The sequence below is a fragment of the Heterocephalus glaber genome, unplaced genomic scaffold (assembly GCF_053883595.1).
Source record: "Heterocephalus glaber isolate CG9 unplaced genomic scaffold, H.glaber_assembly_v1.0 deba00001060, whole genome shotgun sequence".
Lineage (NCBI taxonomy): Eukaryota > Metazoa > Chordata > Mammalia > Rodentia > Bathyergidae > Heterocephalus > Heterocephalus glaber.
The window spans coordinates 2,402,865-2,420,794 of NW_028258185.1; the positions used below are offsets into that span (position 1 = coordinate 2,402,865).

The following is a 17,930-nucleotide window of genomic DNA, read 5'->3' on the forward strand; positions in this document are numbered from 1 at the left end:
GATGTGTACAGAATGTTCCACCCCACAACATCAGAATATACATTCATGTCAGATATACATGGGATGTTCTCCAAAACTGACCACATACTAGCTCATAGAACATGATTAAATAAATGCAAAGTAACTGAAATTATCCCATGCATATTATCTCACTATACACATAATGAAATTGGAACTTAATTGCAAAAGAAACCACAAAAACTACATAAACACATGGAAATTTGAAAAACAACTTGCTGAACAACCAATGGGTCACAGATAAAATTAAAGAAGAAATAAGACAGTTTCTACAAATAAATGATCATGACCATAAAATGTATTGGAACTTATGAGATACAATGAAAGCAGTGCTACCAGAGAAATTTATAGCGGTGACTTACCACATCAGGAAAAGAGCACAAGCTCAAATAAACAACCTAATATTGAAGCTCAGACTTCTAAAAAGAGGAACAAGTCAAGCCCAAAGATAGCACAAAGGAGAAAATCGTAAAGATCAAAGTAGAAATTAGTGCAGTTGTGACTAAGAAAACAATACAAAGAATCAATGAATTGAAGAGTTAGTACTTTGAAAGTTTGTATAAAAATGACAACTCCCTAGTCAACCTTATCAGAAAAGGAAATAAAAGACTCAAATGTATACAATTAAGAATGAAAAGGGCCAAGGATTTAGCTCAGTGGCACTGTGCCTGCCTTGCAATTGCAAGATCCTGAGTTTAATCCCCAGTACCAGAAAAAAAAGAATGAAAAGGATGAAATCACAACAGATCCTGCAGAAATCAGTACCTACTTCAAGAAACTGTATGCTAATAAGAGGGAGAACACAGACAAAATAGACAAATTCCTTGACACATATGAGTTACCAAAGCTGAATCAAGAAGTTCTAAAATTTCTAAATAAACCAATATCAATGAAATTGAAGATATAATTTGAAAATTATTAACAAAGATAAGCCCAGGTTCCAATGGATTCACTGCTGAATTCTACAAAAAATGTAGAATAAGATCTACTGCCACTATTGCTCCAACTCTAATGAAATTGAAAGAGAAGAAATATTCTCAAACCTGGAATCAATCATTATCCTGAAAACAAAACCAGAGAGGGATGCTACCATGAAGAGGGCTACAGGCCAGTTCCCCTAATGAACATAGATGCAAAAATCCTCAATCAGACACTGACAACAGAATGCAGCAAATCATCCAGAAGATTATACACTATGACCAAGTAGGATTCATCCCAGGGATACAGGGATGGTTCAATACACGTAAACCAATAAATGTGCTATATCTTATCAACAGAAAGACAAAAACCATATGATAACTCAATAGATGCATAGAAAGCATTTGACAAAGTCCAATATGCATTCATAATAAAAACCTTACAGGAAATTGGAATAGATAGCCTTTATCTCAAACTGATAAAAGTCTCTATGACAAACCAAGAGCCAATAACATGCTAAACTGTAAAAAAATGAAAGCTTTCACTCTAAAATCAGGAACAAGGCAAAGATGTCCACTATCACCATTCCCATTCATTATAGTTTTGGAAATATTAGCCAGAGCAATTAGATAAGAGAAAGAAATAAAAGGAATAAGGATAGGAAAGGAAAAATCTAAATTATCATTCATTGCAGATGACATGATACTCTACATAGAAAACCCACAAAACTCCACCAAAAACATTTAGATTTCTTTAATTAATAAAGTTTATTGATACATTTTAGGTATACATAATGATGACATTCATCATAGGGAATTTGTACCTGTACATGATATATCTTGATTTTTATTTTTTCCATTCTGTTCCACTCCCTTCAACTCCTCTTCCCCTCCTTATTTACAAAAGCTTTGTTTCCATTATTTCCTTCTTTTCTTATTCTTTTCCTTTCTCTTCCTTCCTTTCCCCCTCCCCTTCCTTATTTTCCTACCCATTTGATCATATTCTTTCTATTTTACTATATCTACCATAAATTTTGGTCCTGAATTATACTTTCTATTTCTCACACCAGGGAAACAATGAAGTAATTACACATGTGTTTTCAATTTATTTTACTTAAGAGTAGTCTCAAGGTGCATTCATTTACCTATAAATATCTCATTTATTTTTCTCTATGGCTGAATATCCATTGTATAAAAGAAATCTTTTTCCATTCATTGATTGATGGGCATTTGAACTGTTTCCAAGATTTAGCTACAATTTGTGCCACTATAAACATGAGTGTGCTTATATGTCTGTGGTATGATGCTTTTGATTCTTTCCAGAACATATCAAGAATGGAAAGAGCTTTGTCAAATGGAACCTCTAGTCCTAGATTTTGAGGAATATCCACACTGATTTCCACAGTGGTTGTACCAGTCTACACTTGCACCAACAGTGGAGAAGGTTCCTTTCTCCCCAAAGCCTGGGCAGCATTTGTTATTGGTTGCTTTCTTAAAAATAGCCATTCTTTCTGGGGTGAGATGGAACCTTAGCGTTTTTTTTAAATTTTCATCTCACAAATGACCAGTGATGCTGAATAGTTTTTCATGTATTTATTTTCTGTTTATAGCTCTTCATCTGAGAAGCGAATATTCATTTCAATACCCATTTTTGTATTGGGTCTTTAAATTTATGGGGTCTGATTGTTTGAATGCTTTATATATTCTATATATTAGACCTTTGAGGAACAACTGGTAAAAATTTTTCCCACTCTATGGGTTGTCTTTTCACTCATGGTGATTTCTTTTTCTGTGAAAAGTTTTTTAATAAGATAAGATCCCAGTTGTTGATTCTTTGTAGTATTTCCTGTGCAACTGGGGTTTTGTTCATAAAGTCTTTGCCTATACCTATGTCTTCATAGTAGAGAGTAGTTCTGCCTACTCTCTCTACAAGAAGATTTAGTCTTTCTGCTTTAATATTTAGATCTTTAATCTATTTTTATTTTAGTTTAGTGCATGGTAAGAGACATGGGTCTAGTTTCAGTCTTTGGCATGTGGAAAGCCAGTTTTTCCAGCACCATTTACTAAAGAGTATTTCTTCCAATGAAGGCGTTTGGCCTTTGTCAAAGATAAGCTGGCTGAATGTATTCAGAGTTGTTTCAAATTAAACCATATTGAAACTAAGCACTTGCAACCACATATTAAGCACTCTAAAGAACACGCAAGAGAAGCTATAGTCCTAAAGAATGAATTTGCAGAAGGGCCGGTGGTTTAGCTCAGTGGTGACACACCTGCCTGGCAAGAATGAATTTCCACCTGGGGCACCATGGTGCATGGCTCTAATCCCAGCACTTTGGAAGACTTGAAGAGGGAAGATTCCATTTTCAAGACCAGCTTGGGCAATTCAAAAACCTAGCAAGACTCTTATTCAAAATTTAAAAATATAATTAGAAGCGGACGGTGCTCACTGCAAAGCCCTGGGTTCAATTTAAAATATACCGCTAAAAGTAATAAATTTTCAATATGCATTTAAAATACAAAGCATTGCCAAATATATCTATCAATATTATTAATTAATAAAATGATAAAATTTCAATAGATATATAATAACATATTTCTCAAAAGGGAAACCTACATAGCACAAAATACCTATGTTCATAAAACAACAATATATTACAAACTTTATATCTGAATAAATAAAAATATTTGGGGGATGATAGAGAAACCCAGGAATATATAACAGGAAGTCAAGCAGGTTAATCTCTTTAAAGTCCCCAAAGGTGAAAAATCTACTCTGCTATAGTCAGTAAATTCATTCCAATTATTAAGTGGGTTTTTTTTTTCATTTTTTTTTTTTTTTTTTTAGATTCTGGTGATGAAATCCAGAAAATCAGGCATGCGTAAGTGTAAAACACCAATTAGGTATATCCCAAACCTCAAAACCATCATGTTTTAATTAGTATTTGTTTACAATATATAACAATTACATTTATATGGTCAGTGGGTACATGTATATTATACATCTTTTTTTCTCTCTCTTTTAATCCCCTTCCCTATCCCTCCTTGCTCCTTCCAACTCTTGGTCCCCTTCTCATTTGCCCAAGCTTTATTATCATTTTTCCTTCAAACTTACCATTCTTTAGGAGATATGAAGGAGAACATTTCAGTTCAATTCACAATACTAGAAAAATAAGTGCCAAAAAATTTTTTATATATCCTTTTATTGGTACATTTTAGGTATACAATATAATGACATTTATCATTGGAGATATGCACCTTTACATACTCCCTTGATTCTTATTTTTCCCCCTTCCCCTGCCCTCCCTTCAACCTCTTCATCCCTCTCTATTTACAAAGAGTTTGTTTCCTTTTTTTCATTTCCTCATATTAGTTCCATTTATATTAATTCCATTCCCTTCTTTCCTTTCCTCTACCCCTCCAACTTCCCTTTCCCCTTTGCCCTTTTTCTTCCTATTTCATATTTTCTGTTATACATTTTAGTCCTTATTTACACTTTCAGTTTCTCACACTAGAGAAACTATTCAGTATTTACACATATGTGTCCTATTTATTTCACTTAAGAATATCACCTCAATGTGCATCCATTTAGCAATAAATGTCTCTAATTTCTCATTTTTGATGGCTGAGCAGTACTCCACTTTATATTTTTTAAAAAAGTAATTTTCTTTTTCCAGTCTCCAGTTAATGGGTATTTCGGCTGTTTCCAAGTTTTAGCTATTACAAACTGTGGTGCTATGAACATGGGTGCTCATATATAGCTGTGGTAGCATTCTTTTAATTCTTTTAGGAAAATATCCAGCAGGGGTATAGCTGGGTCAATGGGACCTCTAGTCCTAGTTCTTTGCGGTATCTCCATATTGATTTCCACAGTCGTTGCACCAGTCTGCACTCCCACCAGCAATGGATAAAGGTTCCTTTCTCCCCACAATGCCACCAACATTTCTTATTGGTTGAGTTCTTGATAGCAGACATTCTTTCTGGGGTGAGGTGGAATCTCAGTATTGTTTTCCTCTGTATCTCTCCAATGACCAGTGATGTTGAATATTTTTTCATATGTTTATTTGTTGTTTTTACTTATTTGTTTGAGAAATGTCTGTTCATTTCAGATGCCCATTTTTGAATTAGGTCTTTAAATTTGGTGGGTCTGATTTTTTTCAGTTCTTTATATATTCTAGATAGTACTCCTTTTTCTGAGGTACAGGTGCCAAATTGTTTTCCCCACATTGTAGGTTGTCTCTTAGCTCTGCTGATGTGCTCTCTTGCAGTTCAGAAGCTTTTTAATAAGATGAAATCACAGTTGTTGATCTTTTTGCTACTTCCCATGCTACTGAGGTTTTGTTCTTGAAGACTTTTCCTATGCCAATGTCTTCCAGACTTCTACCTAACTTATCTTCCAACAAGTTGTGTTTCTGTTTTAATATTTAGTTTTTTTATCCACTTCAATCTTAGTTTAATGCATGGTGATAGGCATGGGTCTAGTTTTAATCTTTGGCAGGTTGAAATCCAGTTTTTCCAACACCATTTATTAAAGAGGCTATCTTTTCTCAAGTGAAGGTGGTTGGCTTTTTTGTCAAAGATGAGGTAGCTAAGTATGTCTGGACTTGTTTCTGTATCTTCTAATCTATTCCACTGATCCTTGTGTCTGTTTCTTTGCCAGTAACATACTGTTTTTATTACACTGGCTTTGTAGTAGAGTTTCAAGATGGGGATTTTGATACCCTCTGTCATGTCTCTGTTGCCTAGAATTCCTTTTGCTATTCTAGGTCTCTTCTAGTTCCAAATGAACTTTTGGATTGATTTCTCTAGTTCTGTGAAATATACTTTTGGGATTTCAATCTGGATTGCACTGAATCTGTATAGCACTTTTGGAAGTATGGCCATTTTCACTATACTGGTTCTTCCTACCCAGGAACATGGGATGTATTTCCTTTTTCTTATATCCTCTTTGATCTCTTTTTTCAGAGTGCTGTAGTTTTCAGTATAGAGGTCTTTTGCTTCCTTAATTAGATTGATTCCTAGATATTTTGTGGTTTTTTGATGCTACTGTGAAAGGAATTGTTTCCCTAATTTCTCTCTCAGTGAGTCTGTTGTTTGTGTACAAGAAGGCTATTGATTTTTGAGTGTTGATCTTGTATCTATCTACTCTACCTAATAGGTCAATTAAATCTAGAAGTCTTTTGGCAGAGTTTTGTGTGTCTTCTATGTAGAGTATCATATCATCAGCAAATAACGACAGTGTAACTTCTTCCTTTCCTATTTTTATTCCTTTTATTTCTTTCTATTTTCTAATTGTTGTTGCTAATGTTTCCAGAACTATATTGAACAGGAGTGGTGATAGTAGACATCCTTGTTGGGTTCCTGATTTTAGCGTGATGTTGGCTGTTAGTTTTTCATAGATAGCCTTAATCAGGTTGAGATAAAGACTTTCTATTCCAATATTCTGTAGGGTTTTTTTTTTTTTATCATGAATGGTTGTTGGATTTTGTTGAATGCTTTCTGCATCTATTGAGATGATCATATGGTTTTTGTCCTTGGCTCTGTTATCATAGGGTATTACATTTATTGATTTATGTATGTTGATCCATTCCTGCATCCCTGGGATAAATCTGGTTTGGTCAGTGTGTGTTATCTTCTTAATGACCCTCTGTATTCTACTTGACAGTATCTTGTTGAGGATTTTTGCATCTATGTTCATCAGGGTGATAGGCCTATAGTTCCTTTTTTGGTTGTGTCTTTCCCTGGTTTTAGAATAAAACAGTTGCTTCCAGGAATGAATTTGGAAGAATTGCTTCCCTTTCGATTTCCTTGATGAGTTTAAAGAGTAATGGCAATAGTTCTTCTTTAAATGTCTTGTAGAATTCAGGAGTGAAGCCTTTAGGACCTGGACTTTTCTTTGTTGGTAAATTTTTTATTACATTTTCAATTTCACTCATTGTAAATGTGGTGTTTAGAATTTTTATATCCTCTTCATTGAACTCTGTCAATTTTTATGGATCTAGGAATCTGTCCATTTCTTCTGTGTTTTCCATTTTATTAGAGTATAGGTTCTCAAAGTAGGTATTGATGATTCTCTGGATTTCTGTTGGATTTGTTGTGGCTTCACCTTTTTCATTCTTAATTGCATGTTCCAGCTATCCTCTCCCCTAAGCCAGTCCAGGTTTCTATGGGAAGTACTGATCCCACCAACTTACCATCCACAATGGTTCAGTGTGCTTTTATTGAAAAGATTTTCTTCACTTACCCAGTGGGCTTCACTTTTCATTGAGGAGCTTCAGAGAGGCTCTCTCTGTTGTTCACTTCTGCTATATCTTCTGGGGCTCATAACTATGGCCTTTATGTTCCCCCTGGCACCTCTGCTGTGCAGATACATATACCATGTGGCCTTCAAGGTGGGGTCCAGAGGGGTGCAGCCCAGTCTGGTGGGACACGGCCTGCACAGTGGGTCCAGAGAGGCTACTGGTGTCCTCAGGGATGAGGCCCCATGGGCCTGCTGCCATCCATGGGGCCAGGGTCTGGTGGGGCTGCTAGCATCCTCAGGGATGGGTTCCAGCATGGGCAGCAGCTGCTCTCAATATAGGTTTGGAAACATTAGCTATAGCAATTAGACAAGAGAAAGAAATAAAAAGAATAAAGATAGGAAATAAAGAAGTTAAATTGTCACTACTAGCAGATGATATGATACTCTCTATGGAAGACACCAAGAACTCCACCAAAATTCTTCTAGACTTAATAGCCAAATTCAGTAGAGTACCTGGATACAAGGCCAACACACAAAAGTCGATAGCTTTCATGTACACACACAACAGACTCACTGAAAAAGGAACTGGAGAAACAACTCCCTTTACAATACGGTCCAAAAAAATGAAATGCCTAGGAATCAATCTAACAAAAACAATCAAAGACCTCTACAATGAAAACTATAGCCCTCTGAAAAAAGAGGTCAAAGAGGATATCAGAAAATAGAAGTACATCCTGTTCTCCTGGGTAGGAAGAACCAACATAATGAACATGGCCATACTTCCAAAACCTCTATATAAATTCAATGCAATCCCAATTGAAATGCCAGAAGCACATTTCACACACCTTTAGAAAACAATCCAAAAGTTCATTTGGGAAAAGAAGAGACCTAGAATAGCAAAAGCAATTCTAGCCAACAAAAACAAGGTAGGGAGTATCACAGTCCCCAACTTGAAACTATCTTACAAAGCCACTGTGATAAAAAACAGCATGGTACTGACAAATAAACTGACCCTAACATCAATGGAACATATTAGAGGATGCAGAAAGAACTGCATACTCAGCCACTACATCTTTCAAAAAGGAGCCAAACACCATAACTGGAAGAAAGATAGCCTCTTTAATAAATGGTGCTAGAAAAATTGGGCTTCAACTTTACAAAGATTAAAACTAGACCTATATCTCTCACTACACAATAAACTAAAATCAAAATGGATTTAAGATCTAAATATTAAAACAGAAACATTAAACCGGCTGGAAGAGAAGTTAGGTAGAACTCTTGAAGACATTTGCATATGAAAAGCTATCATGAACAAAACCTCAGTTGCACATAAACTAGCACAATCAACAAGCAGGATCTCTTCTTATTAAAAAGCTTGTGCACAGCAAAAGAAACCACCAACAAAGAGAAAAGACAACCCACAATGTGGAAAAAAATTTTAGCACCTCTTGCTCAAACAAAAGTCTACTATCTAGAATATATAAAGAACTTAAAAATATCAGACCTCCCAAATTTAAAGACCCCACGCAGAAATGGGCATCTGAAATGACCAGACATTTCTCAGACAAAAAAGTGGAAATAGAAAATAAATATATGAAAAAATGCTGAAAACCATTGGTCATTTGAGAGATGCAAATAAAAACAATGCTGAGATTTCACCTCACCCCAGAAACAATGACTGCTATCATGATATCAACTAATAACAACTGCTGGCAGGGCTTTTGGGAAAGAGGAACCCTTCTCCAGTGTTGGTGGGAGTGCAGACTGGTACAACCACTGTGGAAATCAGTATGGAGTTACCTCAAAGAACTAAGATTAGAGGTCTCATTTGACCCAACTATTTCCTTCCTAGTTATCTTCCTAAATGAATTAAAAGGATCATACCACATAGATATATATGCACCCATGTTCATAGGGGCACAGTTTGTAATAGCTAAATCTTGGAAACAGCTCAATTTCCCATTAACTGGAGACCAGATAAAGAAAATGTGTGTGTGTGTGTGTGTTTTATAAAATGGAGTACTACTCAACCATAAAGAATGAGAAATTAGAGACATTTATAGCTAAATGGATGCATATTGAGGTGATATTCTTAAGTGAAATAAAAAGGACACATGTGTAAATACTGAATAGTTTCTCTAGAGTAGGAAACTGAAAGTGTAAATAAGGACTAAATGTATAATAGGTAATGTGAAATAGGAAGAAAAGGGGCAAAGGGGAAGGAAGTGGGAGGGCTAGGGGAAAGGATAGAAGGGAATGGGATTAATATGAGAAAATGGAAAAATAGGAACAAAATCTTTGTAAAGGGGGAAGACTGGAGGGGTTGAAGGGAGGGCTGGGCAAGGGTGAAAAATAAGAACCAAGAGAGACTATGTAAAGGTGCAAATTTCCAATGATGAATGTCATTGTGTTGTATACCTAAAATGTACCAATGATTAGAATGAATAATTGATAATGCAAAATAGGAAGAAAAGATCCAAAGGGGTAGGGGTAGTGGGAGGGGCAGGGTAAAGGAAAGAAGGGAAAGGAAAAATGCTGAGAAATGGAAAAAATGGAAATAAAGTCTTTGTAAATAGGGAAGGGTGGAGGGCATGAAGGGAGGGGTAGGAATGGAGAAAAAATAAGAACCAAGATGCATTATTAAAGGTACAATTCCCAGTGAGAAATGTAATTGTGTTGTATACCTACAATGTACCAATAAAAGAATTTAATTTTTTTAAAAAACGAACCAAGATATAAAATGTAAAGGTACAAATTCCCAATAATGAATGCCAGCATATTGTATACCTAAAATGTACCAATGAATTAATGGATAAAAATTGGAGAAATACTAAGAAACTTTTACAGCAAAAAGCACTTCAAGAAATTTATGACTATAAAACCAATGGTACAAAAGTACTCAAGGATATCCTAAACAGAGACAATAAAGACAACATCAGGGAAGATACGGGAATGAATAGAATGAGCAGGATGAACAGTTAAGGAAAAGAGAAAATGAAGGAATCAACAATAGAAAAACAACACAATGACAGGAATCAATACATTTCAGTAATACCTCTCAATGTAAGAGATCTGAATTCCCCAATTAAAGACACAGATTGGAAGACTAGATAAAAAAACCCCTATGGTATAATACATACAAGAAACATGTTTAATATTAAAGAAAATATAGATTAAATATCACAATATAGAAAACAATCTTTCACGTAAAAGGAGGCTGAAAGGAAGTAGGAGTAGCTATCCAATAGACTTCAAGCCAAAGGTGACCAGAAGAGACAGAGAAGCCTGGGATGGTGGCACACTTCTGTAATCCCAACACTCAAGAGGCAGTGGCAGGAAGATTGCCTGAGTTCGAGGTTAGCTTCAGGACCAGCCTGAACTACAAAGCAAGCCCCTGTCTCAGAAAACCAAGAACAAAGTGAGAGAGAGAGAGAGAGAGAGAGAGAGAGAGAGAGAGAGAGAGAGAGAGAAACTACATAATGACAATGGGAAGAATTCAACAGGAAGAGATAACAATTGTAAATGTATCAAATACTGTCACTTCCAACTTTGTAAAACAAATACTACTGAACACAAAACATCAGACAAACATCAATACAATAGTTAAAAGGACCTCAATACACCACGCTCAAAAATAGACAGATCCACAAGATAAAATATCAACAAAGAAATGTCAGAGTTGAACCATACCTTAGAACAAATGAATTTAACTGATATCTGTAGAGTATTCATCCCAATAACAACAGAATATTACATTCTTCTCAGCAGCACATAGAACTTTTCTCCAAAATAGAATACATAACAGCCCCAAAATCTTGCTTAAATAAAAATGATCAAAATAACCCCATGTTATTTTTATCATGGAACAATAAAAATAAAAACTAATGACAAAAAGAAACCACAAAAATTATTAATACATTTCAGATTAAGCAATACAGTAACAATAATAACAATGGGTCACAGAGGAATAAAAAATTAGTTTCTAGAATCAAACAATAATGTCAATAAACCTTACCATCACTTATGTGAGGTAATGAAACCACTTCTAAGAGACAAGTTTATAACTATGAATGTCCACATTAGAACAGAATGATCCCAAATAAATAACCTAAGGGCATCTGAAGGCCCTAGAGAAACAAGAACAACGCAAATTTAGCCCAAGGAAAAGAATTTTAAATATTGGATGTGGAGAGCGAAAGGTTGAAATAATCTTGAGAGACCTCTGAGTCTCTTGAGAACATAATGAATCCTGGATACGCAGCTGGCCCCAAAACAAGGATGGTTACTTGTAACAAGAGTGGTTAAATAGAAAGAGTTCGAATGTCTGCAGTGCAAGGGAAAGTTATTCCCGGAGTTGTAAAGATACATTTGACCTTTTCCCTGGAAAATAATTAGTCCCCGAATTATGTACAGAGGAGGGGTTGTGGGTTGTGGAAAAGGTATATAAAGGGCAATAAAGTGGGAAGAGGGCTCTCTCCTCCGCCTCTCTCTCCTTTTTCTTTTCCTCAGAGGTTGTGTTTTTCTTTCATCCTCTCCCCTCCTCTCAGGTACTGTTCGACTAGTGACGGCTGGCACCGTCACAATTGGAGTTGAAATTGAGAGTAAAATTACAGTACAAAGTATTAATCAATACAAAGGTGGTTCTTGTAATACACAAACTAGACAATCCTAACCCAAACTTTCCAAGAGAAGGAAAGTCAAAACTGTATCAATGCATTTAGAAATGAAAAAGTCAAAATCACTATGAACACTCTAACATCCAGAGTTTTATAAGTATCTACTTTGAAAACTTGTACTCCACTAAACTGGAGAATCTAAAAGAAATGGGTAGATTTCTAGATGCATGTGAGTTCCAAAAATTTAATCAAGATGATAAAAACCTGAATAGTCCAATAACAGGCAATGAGGCAGTAATAAAATATCTACTGAAAAAGAAAAGATGGCCTGAAAAGATTCACCACTGAAATCCCAAGAACTTTAGAAAAGATCTAATGCCAATACACCTCAGATTTTTTACTGAAATAGAAATCGAAGGAGTGCTGTCAAACTCATTCCTGAAGGGTGCCATTACCCTGATATCAAAACCAGAAAAAAATTATGTAAAAAAGAAACCACAGGCCAATTTTTCTACAAAACAGCGATGTAAAATCATCAACAAGATATTAGTGAATAGAATGTAGCACACCATCAAGAAAATCATACATCGTGATCAAGTTGAATTCATCCTCATGATGCAAGGATGGTTCCACATGTATAAATTACTAAATGTAATACATCATGTAAACAGAAGCAAGGGAAATAGCCACATGATCATCTGATTAGATTCATAAAAAGGCTGTGAAAAAACCCAACATCCATTTATAATAAAAATATCTGAAGAAAAAAATACATATAGAATGACCATATCTCAGTCTGATCAAAGCCATTAATGACAAACCTATGCCACCATCATATTAAATGGGGAAAATCTGAAATCTTTCCCCTAAAGTCAAGTACAAGAAAAAATTTCCACTCTTGTCACTTCTGTTCAATATAATTCAAAACTTTATTTATTGAGTTTATTGCTACGTTCAAAGAATAAAACTTCTAATGTCACATGTTTTTCCTTAGTGGGCCTGAACTAGCCCATTCACCATAAGTTTTCATTCCTGGATGGAATTAATAAAACTGTATTCAAGAAAGAAAAACTTTAGCCAGGGCTCTCTGGGAAGAGAAAAATAAAGGAGGCACACATAGAAAAGGAAAAAGTCAAGATATTCATATTTGCAGATGATGTAACCTAATACATAGAAGATCCAAAAATTCCACCAAAAGATTGCCAAAACTAATAATTTCTGCAAAGTTCCAGGACACAAAATCAATACACAAATGTGAATACCATTCCTGTATATCACCAGTGAACACACTGAGAAGGAAATCAAGGAGACAATAGCATTTACAATAGTTTCAAAAACAATTAAATACCTAAGTATTAATTTAAGCAAGGCAGTGAAAGCCCTCTACAATGAGAACTCTAATCTAAGGGGACACACATAAATGGAAAGACAACCTTGTCCCTGGATAGGCAGAACCAATACATGAAATACAAAGTTGCATGAAATACAAAGTTGAAATGTACTTAGCCTTTATATCATCATCTGGTCATTTTGATGAACTTGGTGATGGAAGAATCAAGCATTCTAACACACCAGTATTTGTGTCACTGTGGCTTACTGTGTAAACCCCAGTTCAAAGCAAAAGACATATCACAGAACAGAAGACACTCTACTGAAGAACTTCCTTAATGCTTCTTTCATATCTCTGTTCCTGAGACTGTAAATAAAGGGGTTTGTTATTTGAAGAACCACAGAATACATCACTGAAGCCATACCAGTTTTTCTGGAGGAGTCCATAACAGCAGAACTAATCTAGACACCCAATCCTGTCCCATAGAACAGGGAGAGAACTGTCAGGTGAGACCCACACGTTGAAAAGTCTTTAGACCTTCCTCTAACTGATGGAATCCTAAAAACAGAAGAGACAATTTGAGCATATAAGAAAACAATTCCAGAGAAAGGAACACCACCAAATATGAAATCTGCAACATATATGAGGATGTTATTGATGATAGTGTCAGAACAGACAAGTTTCATGATTTGAGCAAGTTCACAGAAGAGGAATATTTCCAGATCTGTGCAGAAAGACAGCCACAGCACTGACAGAGTAAGCAGGAGGGCATTCAGAGTACTGATGAGCAAGGAAAGTAGAACCAGGAGAGCACAGAGGCAGGGGTTCATGATAATTGTGTATTTCAGGGGGTGACAAATGGCCACATAGTGATCATAGGCCATTGCTGCCAGGAGACAATTCTCCAAACCAGCAAAAAATGAAACAAAGCAGGCCTGAGTAAGGCAGCCTATGTAGGTGATGCTCTGATCCTGTGCTTGGATGTTCACCATCATCTTTGGGATTGTGGTGGTGCTCATACAGATGTCAGTGAAGGACAGTTTGGAGAGGAAGGAGTACATGGGGGTGTGGAGGTGGGAGTCAGAGCTGATGGCCAGAATGATGAGCAGGTTCCCCACAATGGTGACCAGGTACATGGACAGAAACAGGCTGAAGATGAGCAGGTGCAGGGCTGGATCATCTGTTATTGCAAGAAGAAAAAAATTTGCAACATCTGTTTGGTTTCTAGCTTCCACATTGCTTCTGATGGAAACATGGCATGAAATAATGTGTTAGCACCATCAGCAGTATCACTTGGAAGCATGTAAAAATGACAGTTCATTGTCCCATCTCCAAACTTTTTCATCATAAACTCTGCTGATGGGGCCAGCAGTGCATGTGTTAATAAACCTTCTGGATGACCTGACAATTAGAAATGTTCCATGGCTCAGGCAAACCAAAGATGAGAATGCAGTTATGAAATCTGTCTTCCAATGCAATGGTTCCCTAAATCTAGCTTGCCTTAGAAAACCAGCAGTTTGTGTCAAATTGCACATGTGATTTCCTGCTACCATCCCCATTTATCTAAGAGAATCCTTAGGTAGAGCGATGTTACATTGTGCATATGAAATAAACAGTACTTGGCAAAACCTATATTTGACCTCAACTACACTAACTGCTGAGTTAATTCTCTAGAGCTTGCACTGTTAATGCTTCTGGATACTGAGTCAGGGAGCTGGAAAGACTTTTAAGTAACAACTTGGCAAGAAACAAGTGGTCATAAGGATTAAAACAAATAATTGATAATTTGAAGTAGTAAGAAAAGGTCCAAAGAAGAGAAGTGGGAGGGGAAGGGGAAAGGAAAGAAGGGAAAGGAAAAATTATGAGAAAAGAAAAAAATGGAAACATAGTCTATATAAATAGGGAAGGTTGGAGGAGGTGAAGGGAGGACAGGTAATGGGGAAAAAATAAGAACCAAGATATATCACGTACAGGTACAAGCACCCAATGACAAATGTAAATGTATTGTATACCTAAAATGTACCAATGAAAGAATTTAAGCAAAAATAAATAAATAAATAAATAAATAAATAAATAAATAATAAATGCAGAACAGAAGAGGTAAAAAAAACGAGAGAAAGAAAGAAACAAGTGGGCAGTTACACTTCTGTGCAATAATGAGAGAAAGAAAGTGGATGTTTCATCAAAGGGGCAGCTGGCTACACTCCTTGAGATAAGATAGCAGACTTCCTGGGCAAACTGGAGAAGCTCATACAAGAAACCAAACTCCACTCCAACTGTAGACCCTTGAACCTTTGAAAACTTTAATGACTAATGATATTCTTTGAAGACTTCATAAGAGTCAAATATCTCCTTTGTTCTGGACTCCATCAATGGAGCACCCAGCTGTGTTTCTTTCTCACAATAAATTTTCACTTCATTTTCTCTTCAGGCCTAGAGTTATATGATTTCCATCTTACACAAAATGATTATCTACACTAGCATATGACAATTATGACAGAATTGTCCTTGCACACTGATAATTGAGATCTCACCATTTATTCTCATTATTTTAATATTTTCCTCTAGTCTTTTTCTTTCAAGATATGTCCATCTCTACCTATGAAATTAGTTGCAGCAGGTTTTTGACATCTATTCAGTGGACCTGAGCAAAGGCTACAGAAGGTTACCTCTAAACTTCAAGTTCATAAGACTCTTCTACAAATTGTGTGCCATGTTCTTTAGCAATTAATTTTAGAACAAACTGGACACCTCTGTATATATCATTCTCTGTCTCTTGGCTATTTCTTCTCTTAATTTCAGAAGTAGCATATCATTACTAAAGCAGCTAAATGAGAGAAATAGTGACGTACATAGACTTCTGGAACATGAAAACAAAAATTATTTGGTCATATTCAGAAAACAGAAACTTACAAGAAAACACAGATTTGTAAGATACCTAGAAGATAATCAGGATCCTACTAGGAGTGTTATGGTAGAGCAATGGTCTCTTTCTTCAAAGAGATAAAAAAGAGGCTCCAACATCATTTATCATTCGGTACAATACTGGACTCATACATGTTGAATGTGACCCAGGCCTTATTACATGCTTTCTGAAAGGGGAAAATCTTCAAGGATATGAGAATCCAGACCTCATATTTGTACAGCAGGAGTAATATGATTCCTGTTTGATTACATTGATCATTTTTCATTTTATATATGTACCAACCACCACTTTGTATCCCTTCCAAGGATACATTTTATTCAATGATTTTATACAGACCTGGAAAAAACTATGGGGGTGTTATATGGTGAGAAACAGATTCAAACACCCAGCACAGAGATCAGCACATGGAATGTTTGTATTCACATTTCGTATTGGTTTATTTTTGTGTTGTCTTGTACTATTATACATGGAACTATTCTTTCTTCATAAATAAGCAGTGTACCAAGGCAGCTGAGGGAAGAAAAGAGAAAGAGGACATTGCTAGCATAATAAATGAGAATCCTAGGAAAGTGTTTATGTGTTGCAGCCACCTTTGGTTATGATGGTCATGGTGAAAAAATGAGAAAGGAAACATCAATAATACCAATATTCATTTGGCATAGATATATTATAAAATATGTACCAACTAAAGTGAAATAAATAATAAATGAATTAGATATATGAGTCATGTCTGACCTTACTTCCAAAGCGTTAAATATGAGACTTTATTACCTGGTTGTCTTTAAAAAAATGATCCTCAGTATCTCACCTGAGTATTGCAAATGGAGATGCATCCTCCAGAAGGACTGGTGGATTGAATGAATCAACACGCTTCTGGTCAACAAAGACCATCTTTGGTAGGAAGCTTAGGTATTGCTTCTTAACTGGTCAGGGCAGTGGGGGAAGTGGTCACAGGCTGACTTCTACAGTATCTGGATCCCCAGGGGATCAATATCCAAAGCTCCTCATTAAGCCAGCTATTTTACTATAAATCTGCTCCCAGAAGTACATATCCTTAAAGATCAACTCTATAGAAGTGAGGAATTTTCTGACCCATGGGAACATGTTTCCATCACTTATTTCTCAGCATTTCGTCTGTTCATCTCCATTTCATGGGCCCTGAAAACATTACATATATTATGTACTTCTCATTACATATATTACATCCAGTGTTACCCTTTAGTTTCAGATGAATCCTTATGTAGTGAATAGTATAAAAGTCTAATTCTGATTTTAACTTATCGACCATTTCTATTTCTTCATTTGAGAAGTGCCTATACATTTCAATCACCCATTTTTAATTTAGTTTTTTTTTTAATTTTTGGATCTCTGGTTTTTAGACGTCTTTATATAATCTAGGTGTTACTCCTCTAGCCAAGAAATAACTGAACAAATTTTTCCCCTTCCAAAAGTTGTCTCTTTACTCTTGTGGTTATTTCCTTCATTGTGCATATTTATAGTTGATATAATTCCATTTCATGATACTTAGTATTAGTTCTCCTGCAATTAGGCTTCTGCTCAGAAAGTCCTTGCCTACACCAATGATCTCAAGAGTTTTACCTATTTTATATTCCAGTATATTCAGTGTTTCTGCTTTTCTATGTAGGTCTCTCATACATTTTTGTTTTATTTTACTAGAGGGTGAGGTAAATGAGTGTAGTTTCATTCTTCTGCATGTGGATTAATCAGTTTTCCCAACACTATGTGTAAAAGAGGCTATCTTTTCTCCAGTATATGTCTTTGGCCCCTATATCAAAGATAAGATTGCTGAAAGTGGATGGAGTTTTTTCTTCATGATCAATGCTGTTTAGTTAATCAATTCTTCTGTTTTTGTGTCAGTATCAGG

General features: G+C 35.7%; 1 pseudogene; it reads right to left on the reverse strand.

Moving 5' to 3' along the window:
* Window positions 1-13,418: 13,418 nt before the first annotated feature.
* On the reverse strand, window positions 13,419-16,936 carry LOC101708239 (olfactory receptor 7G2-like; annotated as a pseudogene).
* Between the last annotated feature and the right edge of the window lie 994 nt (window positions 16,937-17,930).